Genomic DNA, 17,500 nt, shown 5'->3' with positions numbered 1-17,500 from the left:
CCCAATAGTGACAGCAATTTCTTACAAGGCCGGTACAGCAGTGTTACCGTCTCTCCCCAATAGTCACAGCAGTGTCTTACAAGGCCGGTGCAGAATGGCCGGAGCACTGACCCCCCTCCCCCCGGGCATGTGTGGAGGCCAGCATGACACCGATTGGAGGTCATGATGTCACGGGTGGGGGAGGGGGAGTAAGTCAGGGTACAGTTAAAAGGTGAAGCTGGGGGAGGAGCGGCACTTTTCCCGCTCTGGGACACCAGTGAGAGTCCCACCCGCCCTCCCTAAAGATTTTGAGTTCGCAATGGGCTGCAAGTCTTGTGGGAGGCGGTATTGAAGTTTATCGGGTCGTAGTGGCCTGGTGGCAGGTTTATTGGTGGGTCCTTGAAGTTGGTTTTAAATTGGTTCGGGGAACCCATCCGGGTATGGATCCCCTCATTGGCAGAATGGTTGGTCACCTGGTGATTTTTGGGGCATCCCGACGGGGTATGTCGGGGCCCTCGTGGGTCGTTTTGGTGGTTAATGAAGGAATAACCCTTCTTTGGTGCTCCTGAGCCAGTGTGGGTAACGGCTGGGAGCAATTTGGTTATATGGCTTGGTTATGTGAATCACCAGGGTTTTAGCTTCAAGGACCTTACCCACAATGCAAATTTTTACATGTTATGTATTTGTTTAATAAATGGCTGCTATGGCCAAAATTATCCAAAAGTTAAATTGGTGTCTGAGTGGTTATTAGCGGATAAGGGGGAATTGAAAAAAAGGGGTGTGTATGCTTAATTTTGGACGGAATCTACAATTCAGGGGTCAAGCAGTGTTGCTGTTTGTCCCCAATAGTCACAGCAATGTCACTCTCTCCCCAGTGTAGAAGGATGTATACACCCCCTGCATCCCAATGGGTTCTCTATTACAACTCTATGTACCGTGTTTCCCTGAAAATAAAATAGGATCTTATATTATTTTTTGCTCCAAAAATGGCCTAGGGCTTATTTTCAGGGGATGTTATTTTTTTTCATGAACAATAATCAACATTTATTCTTGATAAATAAAAATAAACATTTATTCAAATATAGACATATTGCATTCTAGAACATCGACATATCTCTCCAAACCCTGTGTGTAACACGTGTGTGTGTGTGTGTAAATATATATGTACACACACACACACACACACTCAGTATAATATATATATACACACACACACACACACATATACATACATATATATATATATATATATATATATATATATATTATATAAATACACACACACACACACACACACACACACACACACACACACATACACCATACAGACCAAAAGTTTGGACACACCTTCTCATCTCTAGAACAACTGTTAAGAGGAGACTTTGTGCAGCAGGCCTTCATGGTAAAATAGCTGCTAGGGAACCACTGCTAAGGACAGGCAACAAGCAGAAGAGACTTGTTTGGGCTAAAGAACACAAGGAATGGACATTAGACCAGTGGAAATCTGTGCTTTGGTCTGATGAGTCCAAATTTGGGATCTTTGGAGCTAACCACCGTGTCTTTGTAGAAGAGGTGAACTGTACATGGCTGGTTCCCACAGTGAAGCATGGAGGAGGAGGTGTGATGGTGTGGGGGTGCTTTGCTAGTGACACTGTTGGGGATTTATTCAAAATTGAAGGCATACAGAACTAGCATGGCTACCACAGCATCTTGCAGTGACATGCTATTCCATCCGGTTTGCGCTTAGTTGGACCATGATTTCTTTTTCAACAGAACAGCGACTCGAAAACACACCTCCAGGCTGTGTAAGGGCTATTTGACTAAGGAGAGTGATTGGGTGCTACACCAGATGACCTGGCCTCCACAGTCACCAGACCTGAACCCAATCAAGATGGTTTGGGGTGAGCTGGACCGCAGAGTGAAGGCAGAAGGGCCAACAAGTGCTAAGCATTTCTGGGAACTCCTTTAAGACTGTTGGGAGACCATTTCCGGTGACTACCTATTGAAGCTCATCAAGTATCATGTATTATCTTTATCTATATAACACACACACACACACACACACACACACACACACACACACACACCTCCTCTTCAGCCTTAGAGTCCTGCAATGGCCTTTGGTCACATGATGTCACAAAGGTCCTCTTGCAGAGTTATCAACAGCATATAAACACTCGAGCCCCTAGGAGAATGGGTCCCTGTGAAAATTCCCAGTTTGCTCTCTCATCCCGCTAATGCCAGTCCAGTATACCAGCCTGTCTCCTGTTCAGTTTTTCTAGTCTCCTGCAATTGACACCTTTGGTCACATGACTGTGAAGTAAAAGGTCCTTAAACAATCTGAACCTTGGAATATGACTGCTTGGGCCCCTAAGAGAGGAGAGCCCTGATAAATTGTGAAATTTAATTCCTTCTAACACCAGCAATGACTGTAACTAGGGCTTATTTTTGAAGTAGGGCTTATTTCAAGACGTCCTGTAAAATCATTATAGGGCTTATTGTCGGGGTGGGTCTTATTTTCGGGGAAACACAGTAACACAGATTTATGCTACAGCCGTGTGCAAGAGGTCTAAAGAGAATGACCCAATATTATGAGGGCACCAACACAAATTGATATGCGCTTGCACAGGTGTGATGATAAAAGAACAGGAAGGGAATGACCTGAATGAACAAGAGGTTTGCCAAGATCATTCAGTCCACAAAGCTCCAGAAGCCTACGGTACTTTGACCACAGCAGAAAACACACGGCTTTCCAACAACTGTACGCTTTGCTTGGGGCCGTCATCCTCAATAACAGCTGTTAAGCCACAGGTTGCCTAGTGCCATTATTAAGGAACATCAAAACTTATTAGCAGCACAATGCATGAAAGGAATCTGAAATGTATAATTATACAGTAAAGGTAGAGCGCTGTGAGTTGTGACATGAGGATTGGAAATATGTATGATTAGCGCAGTGCAATTATTCCTGCATCAAGATTCATTTGCTTGCACACAACAGGCGGCATGAATTACGAGAGATCGCACAGAATGTCTCTGCCACCGAAGTCTACAGAGAAAAATAATAAGATCTATAGATACTTAACATACTATTATTCTACGGTGGATTTACGCTGAACCATTATCGTGAACGAACTTTCCTGGGAATACGCGTGTCATGATAATCGTAAGCGCCATTTCCTTGAAAGATTAAAGGGAATCTGTCAGCAGGTTTTTGCTACCTTATCTGAGAGCAGCTTGATGTAGGCAAAGAGATCCTGAATCCAACAATGTATTACTTAGTTTACTGGGTGCAGCCGTTCTGACACAAAGTATTTAGATTTGGCGCTGCAGCAGATTTGAGAAAGCTGCCCCCACCCACATCAGGCTCTCTATATACAATGTTTATGGACAGTGAGCTGCTTATCACAGGTGGGGGCCTGCCAGACTAGCTTACCTAAGGTACCGTCACACTTTAGCGACGCTCCAGTGATCCCACCAGCGATCTGACCTGGTCAGGATCGCTGGTGCATCGCTACATGGTCGCTGGTGAGCGGTCAATCAGGCAGATCTCACCAGCGACCAGTGACCAGCCCCCAGCCAGCAGCGACGCATGGAAGCGACGCTGCACTTGGTAACAAAGGTAAATATCGGGTAACCAAGGGCTTGGTTACCCGATATTTACCTTTGTTACCAGCGCACACCGCTTAGCGCTGGCTCCATGCACTTCTAGCCACAGTACACATCGGGTTAATAAGCAAACCGCTTTGCTTATTTACCCGATCTGCACTCCAGCTACATGTGCAGTGACAGCCCGAGAGTGGCGGTGCTAGTAACTAATGTAAATATCGGGTAACCAAGAAAGGGCTTCCCTTGGTTACCCGATATTAACCTTAGTTACAGCTTACCGCAGGCTGCCAGATGCCGGCTCCCTGCACATTCAGATCGTTGCTCTCTCGCTGTCACACACAGTGATGTGTGCTTCACAGCGGGAGAGCAACGTCAAAAAAATGAACCAGGGCTGTGTGTAACGAGCAGCGATCTCACCGCAGGGGCCAGATCGCTGCTCAGTGTCACACACAGCGAGATCGCTGATGAGGTCAATGCTGCGTCACAAAAACCGTGACTCCGCAGTGATCTCGATAGAGATCTCGCTATGTGTGAAGCACCCCCTAGTCCTGCAATGATAATCTCCTGAAGCAAAAATAAATATTGCAGATAAACAACTGCACACAATGTGATAAGAGTGCATCAATGAAATTTGTATGTTATCCACTGAAAAAATACTGAAGCGGCACAACGCTGTTCCAGTTTAATGCAGCAGTATAATCACAGATTGCGAACGCAAACAAAATGTTTGGCTAGTTTGTCGGGTGAAACGATCCTTTGGTTTGCCCAAAAGATCATAGTTCTTGACAGTGCTTTGTCCTGTGTAAACAGGCCATGAACTGCAAAGAATAGTGGAAGCCTAGGCGCTCTGAACAATCGCTCTTTTCGCATCTGAAGTGGTGTCAGAAGGAGTAAACAAGCTATTAAACTGGCGGTTAGCAGTCATTCAACACTGTGCTGTAAAAGAAAACCAAAGGAAATAGGATTGTCCAAACACACAGACATCCAACCACAGATACAGGAATACACTGACCATCCTCTAGCTATCTGCCACATACTACACTCTGAGGAATTAGACGGGTCTCCTCTTGCATTTTCAACTTTGGAAAACTATCTACGATATGACCTACAGTGCCTTGCGAAAGTATTCAGCCCCCTTGAATCTTTCAACATTTTTCCACATTTCAGGCTTCAAACATAAAGATAAAAAATTTAAATTTTAAGGTGAAGAATCAACAAGTGGGACACAATTGTGAAGTTGAACGATATTTATTGCTTATTTTATATTTTTGTAAGAAATAAAAACCTGAAAATTGGGGCGTGCAATATACCATATTTTTCGGTTTATAAGACGCACCTGATTATAAGACGCACCCCCAAATTTGGTGAAGGAAAAGAGGTTGTTTTTTTAATGTTAAATGGGGTCAGTCTTATAATGCCAGTGTCTGTCTAACAAATCATATAGGGTATATGCCTCTTATAGCCCCCCTATTCTAAAATGAGCCCCCTTAATCTGGATATAGTCCCCTTATATTGAATATAGCCCCCTTGTGCTGCCACACGTCCCCCTGTGCTGGCACAAGTCTCCTATAGCTGGCACATGTCCCCATATTGCTGACACAGGTCTCCTATAGCTGGCACAGGTGTCCTATAGCTGGCACAGGTCCCCATATTGCTGACACAGGTCTCCTATAGCTGGCACAGGTGTCCTATAGCTGGCACAGGTCTCCCTGTGTTTGATATGGCCCCCATGCTGCTGTCCATAGTAAAATAAACAAAACACTTTACTTTACCTTCTCCAGCGCTGTAATCCCTCGTGTCTCCCTCCGTGCTGCTGAGCTCCTGCACTTCCTGGTTCTCTGTGCCGGTCATGTGATCGGCACAGCAGCGTGACATTATCTCTGCGTGCCTGATCACAGCGGCAGCAGTGAGATTGGGGAGACACGCTGGAGGAGGTAAGTAAAGCTTTATTTTAGGATGGGCAGCAGCATGGGGGCCATATCTAACACGGGGGGGGGGGGGGGGGAGGGGGAAGCATGTGTGATCAAAAGGGGGGGGGGGCGCAGGCAGATATAATATGCACCGCTCCCCCAGCCCATCGCCGCAGTGCGGTTTCAGCACCACTGTGATGGACAGCGGCAGTGCATATTATATGAGCAGGAGCAGGAGATATAACGCTGCCTCCTGAAGCCTCTACAAGCCTCCACCAGCCCCCAGCACCGCTCTAGAGTTGCTCCCACCTCCCCAAGACCCGTATATTTGGATTATAAGATGCATCCCCTACTTTCCCCCAAAATTTGGGGGAACAAAAGTGCGTCCTATAAAGCGGAAAAATACGGTAATTCGGCCCCTTTACTTTCAGTGCAGCAAACTCACTCCAGAAGTTTATTGTGGATCTCTGAATGATCCAAAGTTGTCCTAAATGACTGATGATGATAGATATAAGCCACCTGTGTGTAATCAAGTCTCCGTATAAATGCACCTGCTCTGTGATAGTCTCAGTGTTCTCTTTAAAGCGCAGAGAGCATCATGAAGACCAAGAAACACAACAGGCAGGTCCATGATACTGTTGTGGACAAGTTTAAAGCCAGATTTGGTTGCAAAAAGAATTCCAAAACTTTAAACATCTCAAGGAGCACTGTGCAAGCGATCATATTGAAATGGAAGGAGTATCATACCACTGCAAATCTACCAAGACCCGACCGTCCCTCAAAAATGTCATCTCAAACAAGGAGAAGACTGATCAGAGATGCAGCCAAGAGGCCCGTGATCACTCTGGATGAACTGCAGAGATCTACAGCTGAGGTGGGAGAGTCTGTCTATAGGACAACAATCAGTTGTACACTGCACAAATCTGGCCTTTATGGAAGAGTGGCAAAAAGAAAGCCATTTCTCAAAAAGATCCATAAAAAGTGTCGTTTAAAGTTTGCCACAAGCCACCTGGGAGACACCAAACATGTGGCAGAAGGTGCTCTGGTCAGATGAAACCAAAATGGAACTATTTGGGAACAATGCCAAATGATATGTTTGACGTAAAAGCAACACAGATCATCATCCTGAACACACCATGCCCACTGTCAAACATGGTGGTGGCAGCATTATGGTTTGGGCCTAATTTTCTTCAGCAGGGACAGAGAAGATGGTTAAAATTGATGTGAAGATATATGGATCCAAATACAGGACCACTCTTGAAGAAAACCTGTTGGAGTCTGCAAAAGACCTGAGACTAGGACGGAGATTTGTCTTCCAACAAGACAATGATCCCAAACAAAGCGAAATCTACAATGGAATGGTTCACAAATAAACTTATGCAGTTGTTAAGACCCAGTCACACTAAACAACTTACCAGCGATCCCAACAACGATACAACCTGATAGGTATCACTGGTAAGTTGCTAGGAGGTCGCTGGTGAGATGTCACACTAAGCGACGCTCCAGCGATCCCATCAACAACCTGACCTGGCAGGGATCGCTGGAGCGTCGCTACATGGGTTGATGGTGAGCTGTCACACAGGCAGATCTCACCAGCAACCAGTGACCAGCCCCCAGCGCCGCGTGGAAGCATGCTGCGCTTGGTAACTAAGGTAAATATCTGGTAACCAACCTGATATTTACCTTTGTTACCAGCGCACACCGCTTAGCGCTGGCTCCCTGCACACCTAGCCACAGTACACATTGGGTTAATTACCTGATGTGTACTCTGCTACGTGTGCAGGCAGCAGGAGCCGGCTTCTGCGGACGCTGGTAACCACGGTAAACATCGGGTAACCAAGAAGCCCTTCCCTTGGTTACCCGATATTTATCTTCGTTACCAGCGTCCGCCGCTCTCAGCTGTCAGTGCTGGCTCCCTGTTCTCTGCACTCCTAACCACAGTACACATCAGATGAATTACCCCATGTGTACTCCGGCTACGTGTGCAAAGAGCGGGAGCCGGCACTGACAGCTGAGAGCGGCGGACTCTGGTAACGAAGGTAAACATCGGGTAACCAAGGTAAGGGCTTCTTGGTTACCAGATGTTTACCGTGGTTACCAGCGTCCGCAGAAGCCGGCTCCTGCTGCCTGCACATTTAGTTGTTGCTCTGTCGCTGTCACACACAGCGATGTGTGCTTCACAGCGGCAGAGCAACAACTAAAAAATGGCCCAGGACATTCAGCAACAACCAACGACCTCACAGCAGGGGCCAGGTTGTTGCTGGATGTCACACACAGCAACATCGCTAGCAAAATCGCTGCTACGTCACAAAAGTTGTTCCTTAGCAGCGATGTTGCTAGCGATATTGCCTAGTGTGACGTGGCCTTTAGAATGGCCAAGTCACAGTCCAGACCTGAATCCAATCGAGAATCTGTGGAAAGAGCTGAAAACTGCTGTTCACAAACGCTCTCCATCCAACCTCACTCAGCTCCAGCTGTTTACAAAGGAAGAATGGGCAAGAATTTCAGTCTCTCGATGTGCAAAACGGATAGACACATACCCCAAGCAACTGCAGCTGTAATCGCAGCAAAAAGTGGTGCTACAAAAGTATTAACTTAAAGGGGCCGAATAATATTGCACGCCCCAATATTCAGTTTTTTATTTTTTACAAAAATTTAAAATAAGCAATAAATTTTGTTCAACTTCACAATTGTGTCCCACTTGTTGTTGATTCTTACCCATAACAATTAAAATTTTTCCCTTTATGTTTGAAGCCTGAAATGTGGGAAAAGGCTGAAAAATGCAAGGGAGCCAAATACTTTCACAAGGCACTGTACTTCATTTTATCCCTTCTCACTTTGTATGCTTTTTACGTTTACACAGATAACATATCTCCCTGAAAAATTATAATGGTAAATTTGATGTATATGGTTGAGTACTCAGTTGACTATTCCAGTAGTCGCAAGTTTGTGGACCCTCCATGGATTCCTCTTGCTTTTTTAGTTATCACCTTCACATCTCTATTAGAAATGTCTGGACTGTACCTCTTCAGTTATATGCACAGGACCTCTTTTTCAGGTGGGCACGCTGTGTAACCCACCTGTAAAAGCGCGAAAAAAATGTTAACAAGAATGAACATATGTGAAGCAATGTAAAAATGGATTATTGTTCATATGTGCGGATACCAGTTACGAGCTGCTTTTTTATTTTTTATATATGCAGCGTGTCCACCGCCATTAACTTGAGAATGGCGGCAGCTATAGGCATAGAAGTGGTGTCTAGGTATAGTAAAGTAGCCATGTGCTACACAATGAAACCACTTATAGCGCCACCTGGTGGAAAACAACGGAGTTAGCCTGTTTATTTCAAAAACGGAACGAGATAGAAAAAAAAAGTGAATTACAAAGTTGTAGGGTATCATCAATTCAATACGAATTGACACCTTGCATACAGAAATGCTATGATTAGAACGTGTAAAACTCACAAGGCTGCGGACGTGAAGCGATACCTCATGGAGACCTTCCTACAAGTCATTGGGTATGGTGGCTGTGTGGAGTGGCCTCCACGCTCACCTGACCTGACTCCATTGGACTTCTTTCTGTGAGGTCACATCAAACAGCAGGTGTATGCGACCCCCCCACAAACATTTCAGGACCTACGACGATGTATCACAGATGCTTGTGCAAACGTGTCACCTACCATATTGCACAATGTGCAGCAAGATACAGTATGCTGTCCAGAGTCCAGATGTGCATTGCATTGGACGGTGGCCACTTTGAGCATCAAAGCCATATGCGTGACCAGCATTCAATTTATTTTTTGGGGGGGTAGTCATGGGTTTCATATCATAGCATTTCTGTATACAAGGTGTCAATTCGTATTGAATTGATGATACCCTACAACTTTGTAGTTCACTTCTTTTCTCTATCTCGTTCCGTTTTCGAGATAAAAATGCTAACTCCGTTGTTTTCCACCAGGTGGCGCTATAGGTGGTTTCATTGCGTAGCACATGACTACTTTACTATACCTAGACACCACTTCTATGCCTATAGCTGCCGCAGTTTTCAAATTAAATGGCGGTGGACAGGATATGGGTGAACACACTGTATACACAGTAGTAAAAAAAAAAAATTAGGTGGATGGAAAGCCACCCCAAAAAAAAAAAAGCCACCAGGGTTTCTCTAAAGCATCGCTTATTGCTAAACTCAGCAGGTACGCAAACATAAAAAAAACAAAAACATATACAACTACACGATTTTGTTACGCAATTCCCATTGTGAATTTTTCTAAAGAAAAAAAAAAACAAAAAACACAAATCACTGAAACAGAAAAATAAAAAGTACAAAAAATTAAACACAAAAACATGAAATTTACAGTAACAGTGAAAATGTCTGGGACGGTGTTTCAAGGGGTTGTGTCATGAAAAATTAACTAAATGAGGTGTATATGTGAAATGTTCTTAAAAAAAAATTATTTTTCTTATCACTAAATATGTGACATTTCAGAAGTCTCCCCCACTCCCCTCAAAAAAAAAAATAAAAATGTTAAAAAAAGTGGCCATTGGCCTTATTTTTAGACTCGTATTCTTCAGCAGTATGAGTCACGTCTGGATTTTCTAGAAGTAGGAGTGTAGAGTAACCCCAATGGTCAGTGTGAAAATTATATTATATCTTTTTTTTATTTGTTAAATATAGATCACGATGTGGAGAAAAAAAAAAAGCAAAACTTTACCAAAGGTTAACACATTTAACAAACGCCTGCTTTAAGAGTAAGCTTATGATGACACATTCCCTTTAAGAATATAAACCATCAGTGTTGAATCATACACTAGTGTCACACTAAGGATTAATGCATCTGTCCCAGCCATGGGAACAAGAATGACAAATTAGGATTTAAGGAAATCTAACCAAGATTTTATATATATATATATATATATATATATATATATATATATATATATATATATATATATATATACATATATATATATATTATATATATATAATATATATATATATATAAATTATATATAATATATATATATATATATATATATATATATATATATATATATAATATAATATATATATAAATATATATATATATATATATATAATATATATATAAATATATATATATATATAATCTATCTTTGGTAGAGAAGCTGATATACTACCAAATTAAAATGATTTCTCAGAGGGGTTCCCAGAAACTAAAAGGTGGCCACATATAGATGGATAATGGTCGAACCATGGGATTTCGGCAGGATAGGATGATCATCTATGTATGGATTTGTCATGACTTTTCCTGGATGGCAAATGTTGGGGTTAGTGAGGAGGAAGGATCACGCAGTTTAGATTTCAAAATACCATTCTCTGTGATTTCAGCTTTTCTTGGTGCTGGCAGGCAGCTGGAAATGCTCAGTTCCAAAGCTGCCCCATCTTCTGACAGCAGCCGCGGACTGGTACTGCACATCCACCCATCTGAATGGGATGCGAATGTGCAGTACCTAGTTGCGGCAGTTATCAGAAGATGGAGCAGCTCCGGAACTGAGCATTTCGGGCTGCCTGCCACCACCAGCACTGGAAACAGCGGATTGGCGGTGGTGCCTGGTTTCGGACCCCAGCTGATCAGACATTGGTGACCTACCTTAATGATAGACCATCAATGTAAAAGTAGTGGACAACCCCTTTAATCAGTTATTCACATGGGAGATTAGCTACTGTCAGGAATCTGGTAGCAACATATCCCTCTCTCCCCATTGAGAACGTGTGATGAATTTGCCAAGTACGGGGGTCTTATCTCCTCCAAACAGAGCCACAAATCCTGGACCTGCTCTAACAGCTATGGAAAAAAAGCGACATGAGATCCACATACTGCAGCAAACAGTGGTGGTCCCAGCAGTCAGACCCAACCTAAGTTATCACCTTCCTAATGTCTAGAAAGGGGGAAAAAAAAAATATATATTTACACGCACTATAAAAATTAATTTTTAGAACAACTGTCATTTATTTATTTTCCTAACATTCCACCTGGCATTATGATTCTCCACAGTATGATTATGCAAATACAAAACGTGTAAATTATTAATTTAAATGCTAAAAAAAAAAAAAAAAAAAAGAAAAATTTGGCCCCCAAAACATTTTTGCTTGCTTGTGTCGCCATTTTCTGAGACACAACATTTTTTTGTTCAGGATATGGGGCTGTGTGAGGGCTCATTTTTTGTGCCCAGAACTGACGTTTTTACCGATCTTATTTTGGGGTAGACACAATGTTTTGATCGCCCCAGATTGCATTTTATTGAAATGTTGCGGTAGCCGTAATTCCGGAACTCTTTTTTTTTTTTGTTATGCCATTTAATGGTCACATTAATTTATTTTATATAATTTTTATACTGGCTTTTACGAACGCAGCTATACCAAGTATATGTATTTTGTTTTGTTGTATTCTTAATGAGTCAAAGGTGGGGGGGGGATTTGAACTTTAAAAGTCTAAAAAAATTAAACTTTTTTATTCTACTTTTTACTGTAATTGTGATCATCCAATCACTTGTACTATACATAGAAGTACATGAGCACTGCTATGTACAGTGGAAGTCACAGTCTCCTATGGACACCAATTAAATACTGGTTATTACAGAAGAACTATGAGCACATGGTTCTTCAGCAGACCACTTGAGTGTCATGGCAACCCATTGGCATTGCAAAAATCATGTCACAGGAGTGCCGATGGGTGCGTAGAATTACACTTTCCCTGCTGCAGCGCATTACGTGCCGCTGTCAAAGATTGAGAGCGGCATTTAACAGGTTAACAGCTGTGGGTGGAGCGGTGCTCCACCTGCAGTTGATGGCTGAATAATTCAGCTATCATGTGTCAGGAAAGATGTGGGCTTGGCGTGTGAGCCCGCATCAAAGTCAGGGATCCGACAGACTGTACATGAAAAGGGTTAAAGAGTATCTGTCAGCAGGACTTCACCGCACAAACTGTTTAACTGCACTTATATCTCTTTCAAAGACAAGTCATGCAATACCCTTACATGCGCAGTTAGTTCCATAGTCACTGACAAATCAGCATTTCAATTGATATGTAAATGAAGCTTAAGAGCTATTTGTAGATCTAAGGGGTACTTCTCACATAGCGAGATCGCTGCCGAGTCACGGTTTTGGTGATGCAGCAGTGACCTCATTAGCGATCTCGCTGTGTGTGACACTGAGCAGCGATCTGGCCCCTGCTGTGAGATCGCTGATCGTTACACACCGTGTTGGTTCATTGTTTGGACGTTGCTCTCCTGCTGTGAGGCACACATCGCTGTGTGTGACAGCGAGAGAGCAACGATATGAATGTGCAGGGAGCAAGGAGCTGGCGTCTGGCAGCCTGCGGTAAGCTGTAACCAAGGTAAAAAGCGGGTAACCAAACGAAGCCCTTTGCTTGGTTAACCGATATTTACCTTGGTTACTAGCGTCCGCCGCTCTGACGCTGTCAGTGCCGGCTCCCTGCACACGTAGCCGGAGTACACATCGGGTAAATAAGCAAAGCGGTTTGCTTATTAACCCGATGTGTACTCTAGCTAGGAGTGCAGGGAGCCAGCGCTAAGCGGTGTGCGCTGGTAACCAAGGTAAACATCAGGTAACCAAGCACTTGGTTACCCGATATTTACCTTAGTTACCAAGCGCAGCATCGCTTCCACGCGCCGCTGCTGGCTGGGGGCTGGTGAGATCTGCCTGATTGACAGCTCACCAGCGACCATGTAGCTGGTCAGCTGGTGAGGTCAGATCGCTGGTGGGATCCCTGGAGCGTCACTAAAGTGTGATGGTACCCTAAGGCCTCTGGCACTCTAGCTCTATTCCCCACCCAGCACAGTCTCCTCCTGCTACTGAGAAATCAGTGTTTGAATTGATATGAAGGACTATGATAGAGCCAAAGCCTTTGTCACTCCAGCTCTATTCCCCGCCCAGTAGCGCCTCCTTCTTGACTGTCAGCTACTTTGCCTGAAGTCACACAGAATAGAGGATGCCAGTCAAGCTGGAAGAGGAAGCGCTGGATGGGTAATAGAGCTGGCGTGACAGGGGCTGCAGATCTACAAATAGCTGTTCAGATTCGTTTACATATCAATTCAAACGCTGATTTCTCAGCAATGGAGGAACGGACTGATCATGTAAAGCTATTGCAGGACATATCTTTGAAACAGCTATATGTGCAAATAAATAGTTTTGGAGGAAGAAATCCAGCCAACAGATTCCCTTTAAAATCAAAACTGTGTATAAAAACAAACGAGAGAGAGAGAGAGAGAGAGAGAGAGAGAGAGAGAGAGAGAGACAGTTAGGTCCAGAAATATTTGGACAGTGACAAGTTTTATTTTAGCTGTTTACAAAAACATGTTCAGAAATACAATTATATATATATATATATATATATATATATAATATGGGCTGAAAGTGCACACTCCCAGCTGCAATATGAGAGTTTTCACATCCAAATCGGAGAAAGGGTTTAGGAATCATAGCTCTGTAATGCATAGCCTCCTCTTTTTCAAGGGACCAAAAGTAATTGGACAAGGGACTCTAAGGGCTGCAATTAACTCTGAAGGCACCTCCCTCATTAGCCTGTAATCAATGAAGTAGTTAAAAGGTCTGGGGTTGATTACAGGTGTGTGGTTTTGCATTTGGAAGCTGTTGCTGTGACCAGACAACATGCGGTCTAAGGAACTCTCAATTGAGGTGAAGCAGAACATCCTGAGGCTGAAAAAAAAGAAAAAATCCATCAGAGAGATGGCAGACATGCTTGGAGTAGCAAAATCAACAGTCGGGTACATTCTGAGAAAAAAGGAATTGACTGGTGAGCTTGGGAACTCAAAAAGGCCTGGGCGTCCACGGATGACAACAGTGGTGGATGATCGCCGCATACTTTCTTTGGTGAAGAAGAACCCGTTCACAACATCAACTGAAGTCCAGAACACTCTCAGTGAAGTAGGTGTATCTGTCTCTAAGTCAACAGTAAAGAAAAGACTCCATGAAAGTAAATACAAAGGGTTCACATCTAGATGCAAACCATTCATCAATTCCAAAAATAGACAGGCCAGAGTTAAATTTGCTGAAAAACACCTCATGAAGCCAGCTCAGTTCTGGAAAAGTATTCTATGGACAGATGAGACCAAGATCAACCTGTACCAGAATGATGGGAAGAAAAAAAAGTTTGGAGAAGAAAGGGAACGGCACATGATCCAAGGCACACCACATCCTCTGTAAAACATGGTGGAGGCAACGTGATGGCATGGGCATGCATGGCTTTCAATGGCACTGGGTCACTTGTGTTTATTGATGACATAACAGCAGACAAGAGTAGCCGGATGAATTCTGAAGTGTACCGGGATATACTTTCAGCCTAGATTCAGCCAAATGCCGCAAAGTTGATCGGACGGCGCTTCATAGTACAGATGGACAATGACCCCAAACATACAGCCAAAGCTACCCAGGAGTTCATGAGTGCAAAAAAGTGGAACATTCTGCAATGGCCAAGTCAATCACCAGATTTTAACCCAATTGAGCATGCATTTCACTTGCTCAAATCCAGACTTAAGACGGAAAGACCCACAAACAAGCAAGACCTGAAGGCTGCGGCTGTAAAGGCCTGGCAAAGCATTAAGAAGGAGGAAACCCAGCGTTTGGTGATGTCCATGGGTTCCAGACTTAAGGCAGTGATTGCCTCCAAAGGATTCGCAACAAAATATTGAAAATAAAAATATATTGTTTGGGTTTGGTTTATTTGTCCAATTACTTTTGACCTCCTAAAATGTGGAGTGTTTGTAAAGAAATGTGTACAATTCCTACAATTTCTATCAGATATTTTTGTTCAAACCTTCAAATTAAACGTTACAATCTGCACTTGAATTCTGTTGTAGAGGTTTCATTTCAAATCCAATGTGGTGGCATGCAGAGCCCAACTCGCGAAAATTGTGTCACTGTCCAAATATTTCTGGACCTAAATATATATATATATATATATACACATACACACACACACACACACACACACACACACACACACACAATAATATGGCATGTAAGGCGTGGATGCATAATCCAAGGGAGAAGCAAGAACAACACAGAGACAAGACATGACTTAACTAGCTTGGCCTGATGTATTGTTCTCAGCCTCAATAAAGATACAACAAAAAAGAAAACAGCCAGAAGCCACACAATTATTTCAATAGTTTCTATGGAGAAAAGTCTGGTAACTTATGGTAATCAGGATAATGAAAGCCCCTTGGGTTTTGCATAGATTTTGTCATTCCTTCACTTTAGCTCATTGAGGGTGGGAATAGTTAAATCAGCCTGAAAAAGATGTCTGGAAAGGAATTTGGGTACCAAATAGAGGCTCATGAGCAACAACAAAAAACGAAGATCTCAGATGGTGCTAACAAACCTACATAGCAAGCATGTATGAGGATAAACACGGACTGGAAGGGTTAATTCCAAAAATCGAAATACAGTGGAACTTTGGATTAAGAGTAACTTGGTTTGAGAGCGTTTTGCTAAACAAGCAAAGCTTTTTACAAATTTATAACTTTAAGAGCAATGCTTTGCAATAAGAGCAAATCCTTACCGTGCACACTTCCGGTTCTGTCCTTTCACCGCGCTCTGACCTGCTCTGGAGGTAACTTTCTGTATATACAGTATGTGCTGTATACTGTATATCATTGCACAGTATATACTACCGTGTTTCCCCGAAAGTAAGACAGTGTCTTACTTTCTTTTTACCCCCAAAAGTGCCACTATGTCTTACTTTCGGGGTATGTCTTATATTGGAAAAAATCCCACAGCAATCGCAGCAAGTCTCCATGCAATGTACCGTATGGGGACTTGCCGCGATTGCGCCCTAAGTGTACCGCAAGTTAAGAAAACTTAACCACCAGCGGCTGCACATGAGGGCACTGAGGCTGCGTGATTTTGTATGTTGTCCATGGTCCTGATGGACCACGGACAACATTACTGCAACATTTCAACATTTCTCGGTAGCCGAGCGCTCAGCTGAGCGCTTTGCCGCCGGCATGTCAGGGCGTTCAGCTGAGCGCCAGACCGCCGGCATGTGTCAGCTCTCAGCTGAGCGCTTTGCCGCCGGCATGTCAGGGCTCTCAGCTGAGAGCTGTCACATGCCGGCGGCATGTCAGGGTGCTCAGCTGAGCGCTCGGCCGCCGGCATGTTAGGGCGCTCAGCTGAGGAAAATAAATAAATAAATAAATTTTTACTACGTCTTACATTCGGGGTACGTCTTACATTAGCCGACCCCCCCAAAACCCCCACTACGTCTTACTATCGGGGGTGTCTTATTATCGGGGAAACACGGTATATAGTATGTCTATTAATTTGCATTTGTGGATACAGTATAGTACTTTTTACTAACCAGTGCAGCACAGAGCTTGTACTGTAATCTGTGCAGTATTCCTACCCTACATTTGTCTTAGTTCTGCCATTATTTCGGGGAAAATAGATTTGGGGTGTTTTTTTGTGTATTATACTAGAATAAAAGTTGCCATATGTACACATTTTTTTCTGTCTATAGTACCTCCCGCACACCAACAATTCTATTGTAAGATAACGTTAAGTTAAATTTATTTTAGGTTTTTTACTGCACAGTATTTTGTATTAGTGTCCTGTAATAATTGTATACGAATACAGGACATTATTTAGTATTACTGTAATAAGTTTGTATAAATACAGTAAATATTTTTGGGTTGTGGAACAAATTGTCTGAATTTAAATTATTTCCTATGGGAAAATTCGCTTTGATATAAGAGTAACTTGGTTTAAGAGCTCACTCCTGGAACCAATTATACTCGTAATCCAAGGTTCCACTATATATATGAAAACAAAAATACAATTTTGTAATAAAGCTGAACTAATGAGATAAGCAGGAATAGCTGGTGAAGGCGTCTTCTCTGTACCGGAATCCCGGCTCATTCAATACACGTGTACTGTACAGTCCATCAATGGAGACAGACTGTAGCGGGGAGAACAATCGTCTTACT

General features: G+C 43.1%; 1 protein-coding gene across 5 annotated transcripts in view; it reads right to left on the bottom strand.

Annotated features, from left to right (window-relative positions):
* The window catches only part of FNDC3A (fibronectin type III domain containing 3A), a 356,645-nt gene that overhangs the window by 162,631 nt on the left and 176,514 nt on the right, over window positions 1-17,500 (bottom strand). The gene's annotated exons all lie outside the window — the stretch shown is intronic.

This window comes from Anomaloglossus baeobatrachus, chromosome 2, assembly GCF_048569485.1.
Source record: "Anomaloglossus baeobatrachus isolate aAnoBae1 chromosome 2, aAnoBae1.hap1, whole genome shotgun sequence".
NCBI classification, from domain to species: Eukaryota; Metazoa; Chordata; class Amphibia; order Anura; family Aromobatidae; genus Anomaloglossus; species Anomaloglossus baeobatrachus.
Note: the sequence above shows the minus strand (reverse complement) of the source record. Positions and strands in the feature narration are given on the sequence as shown.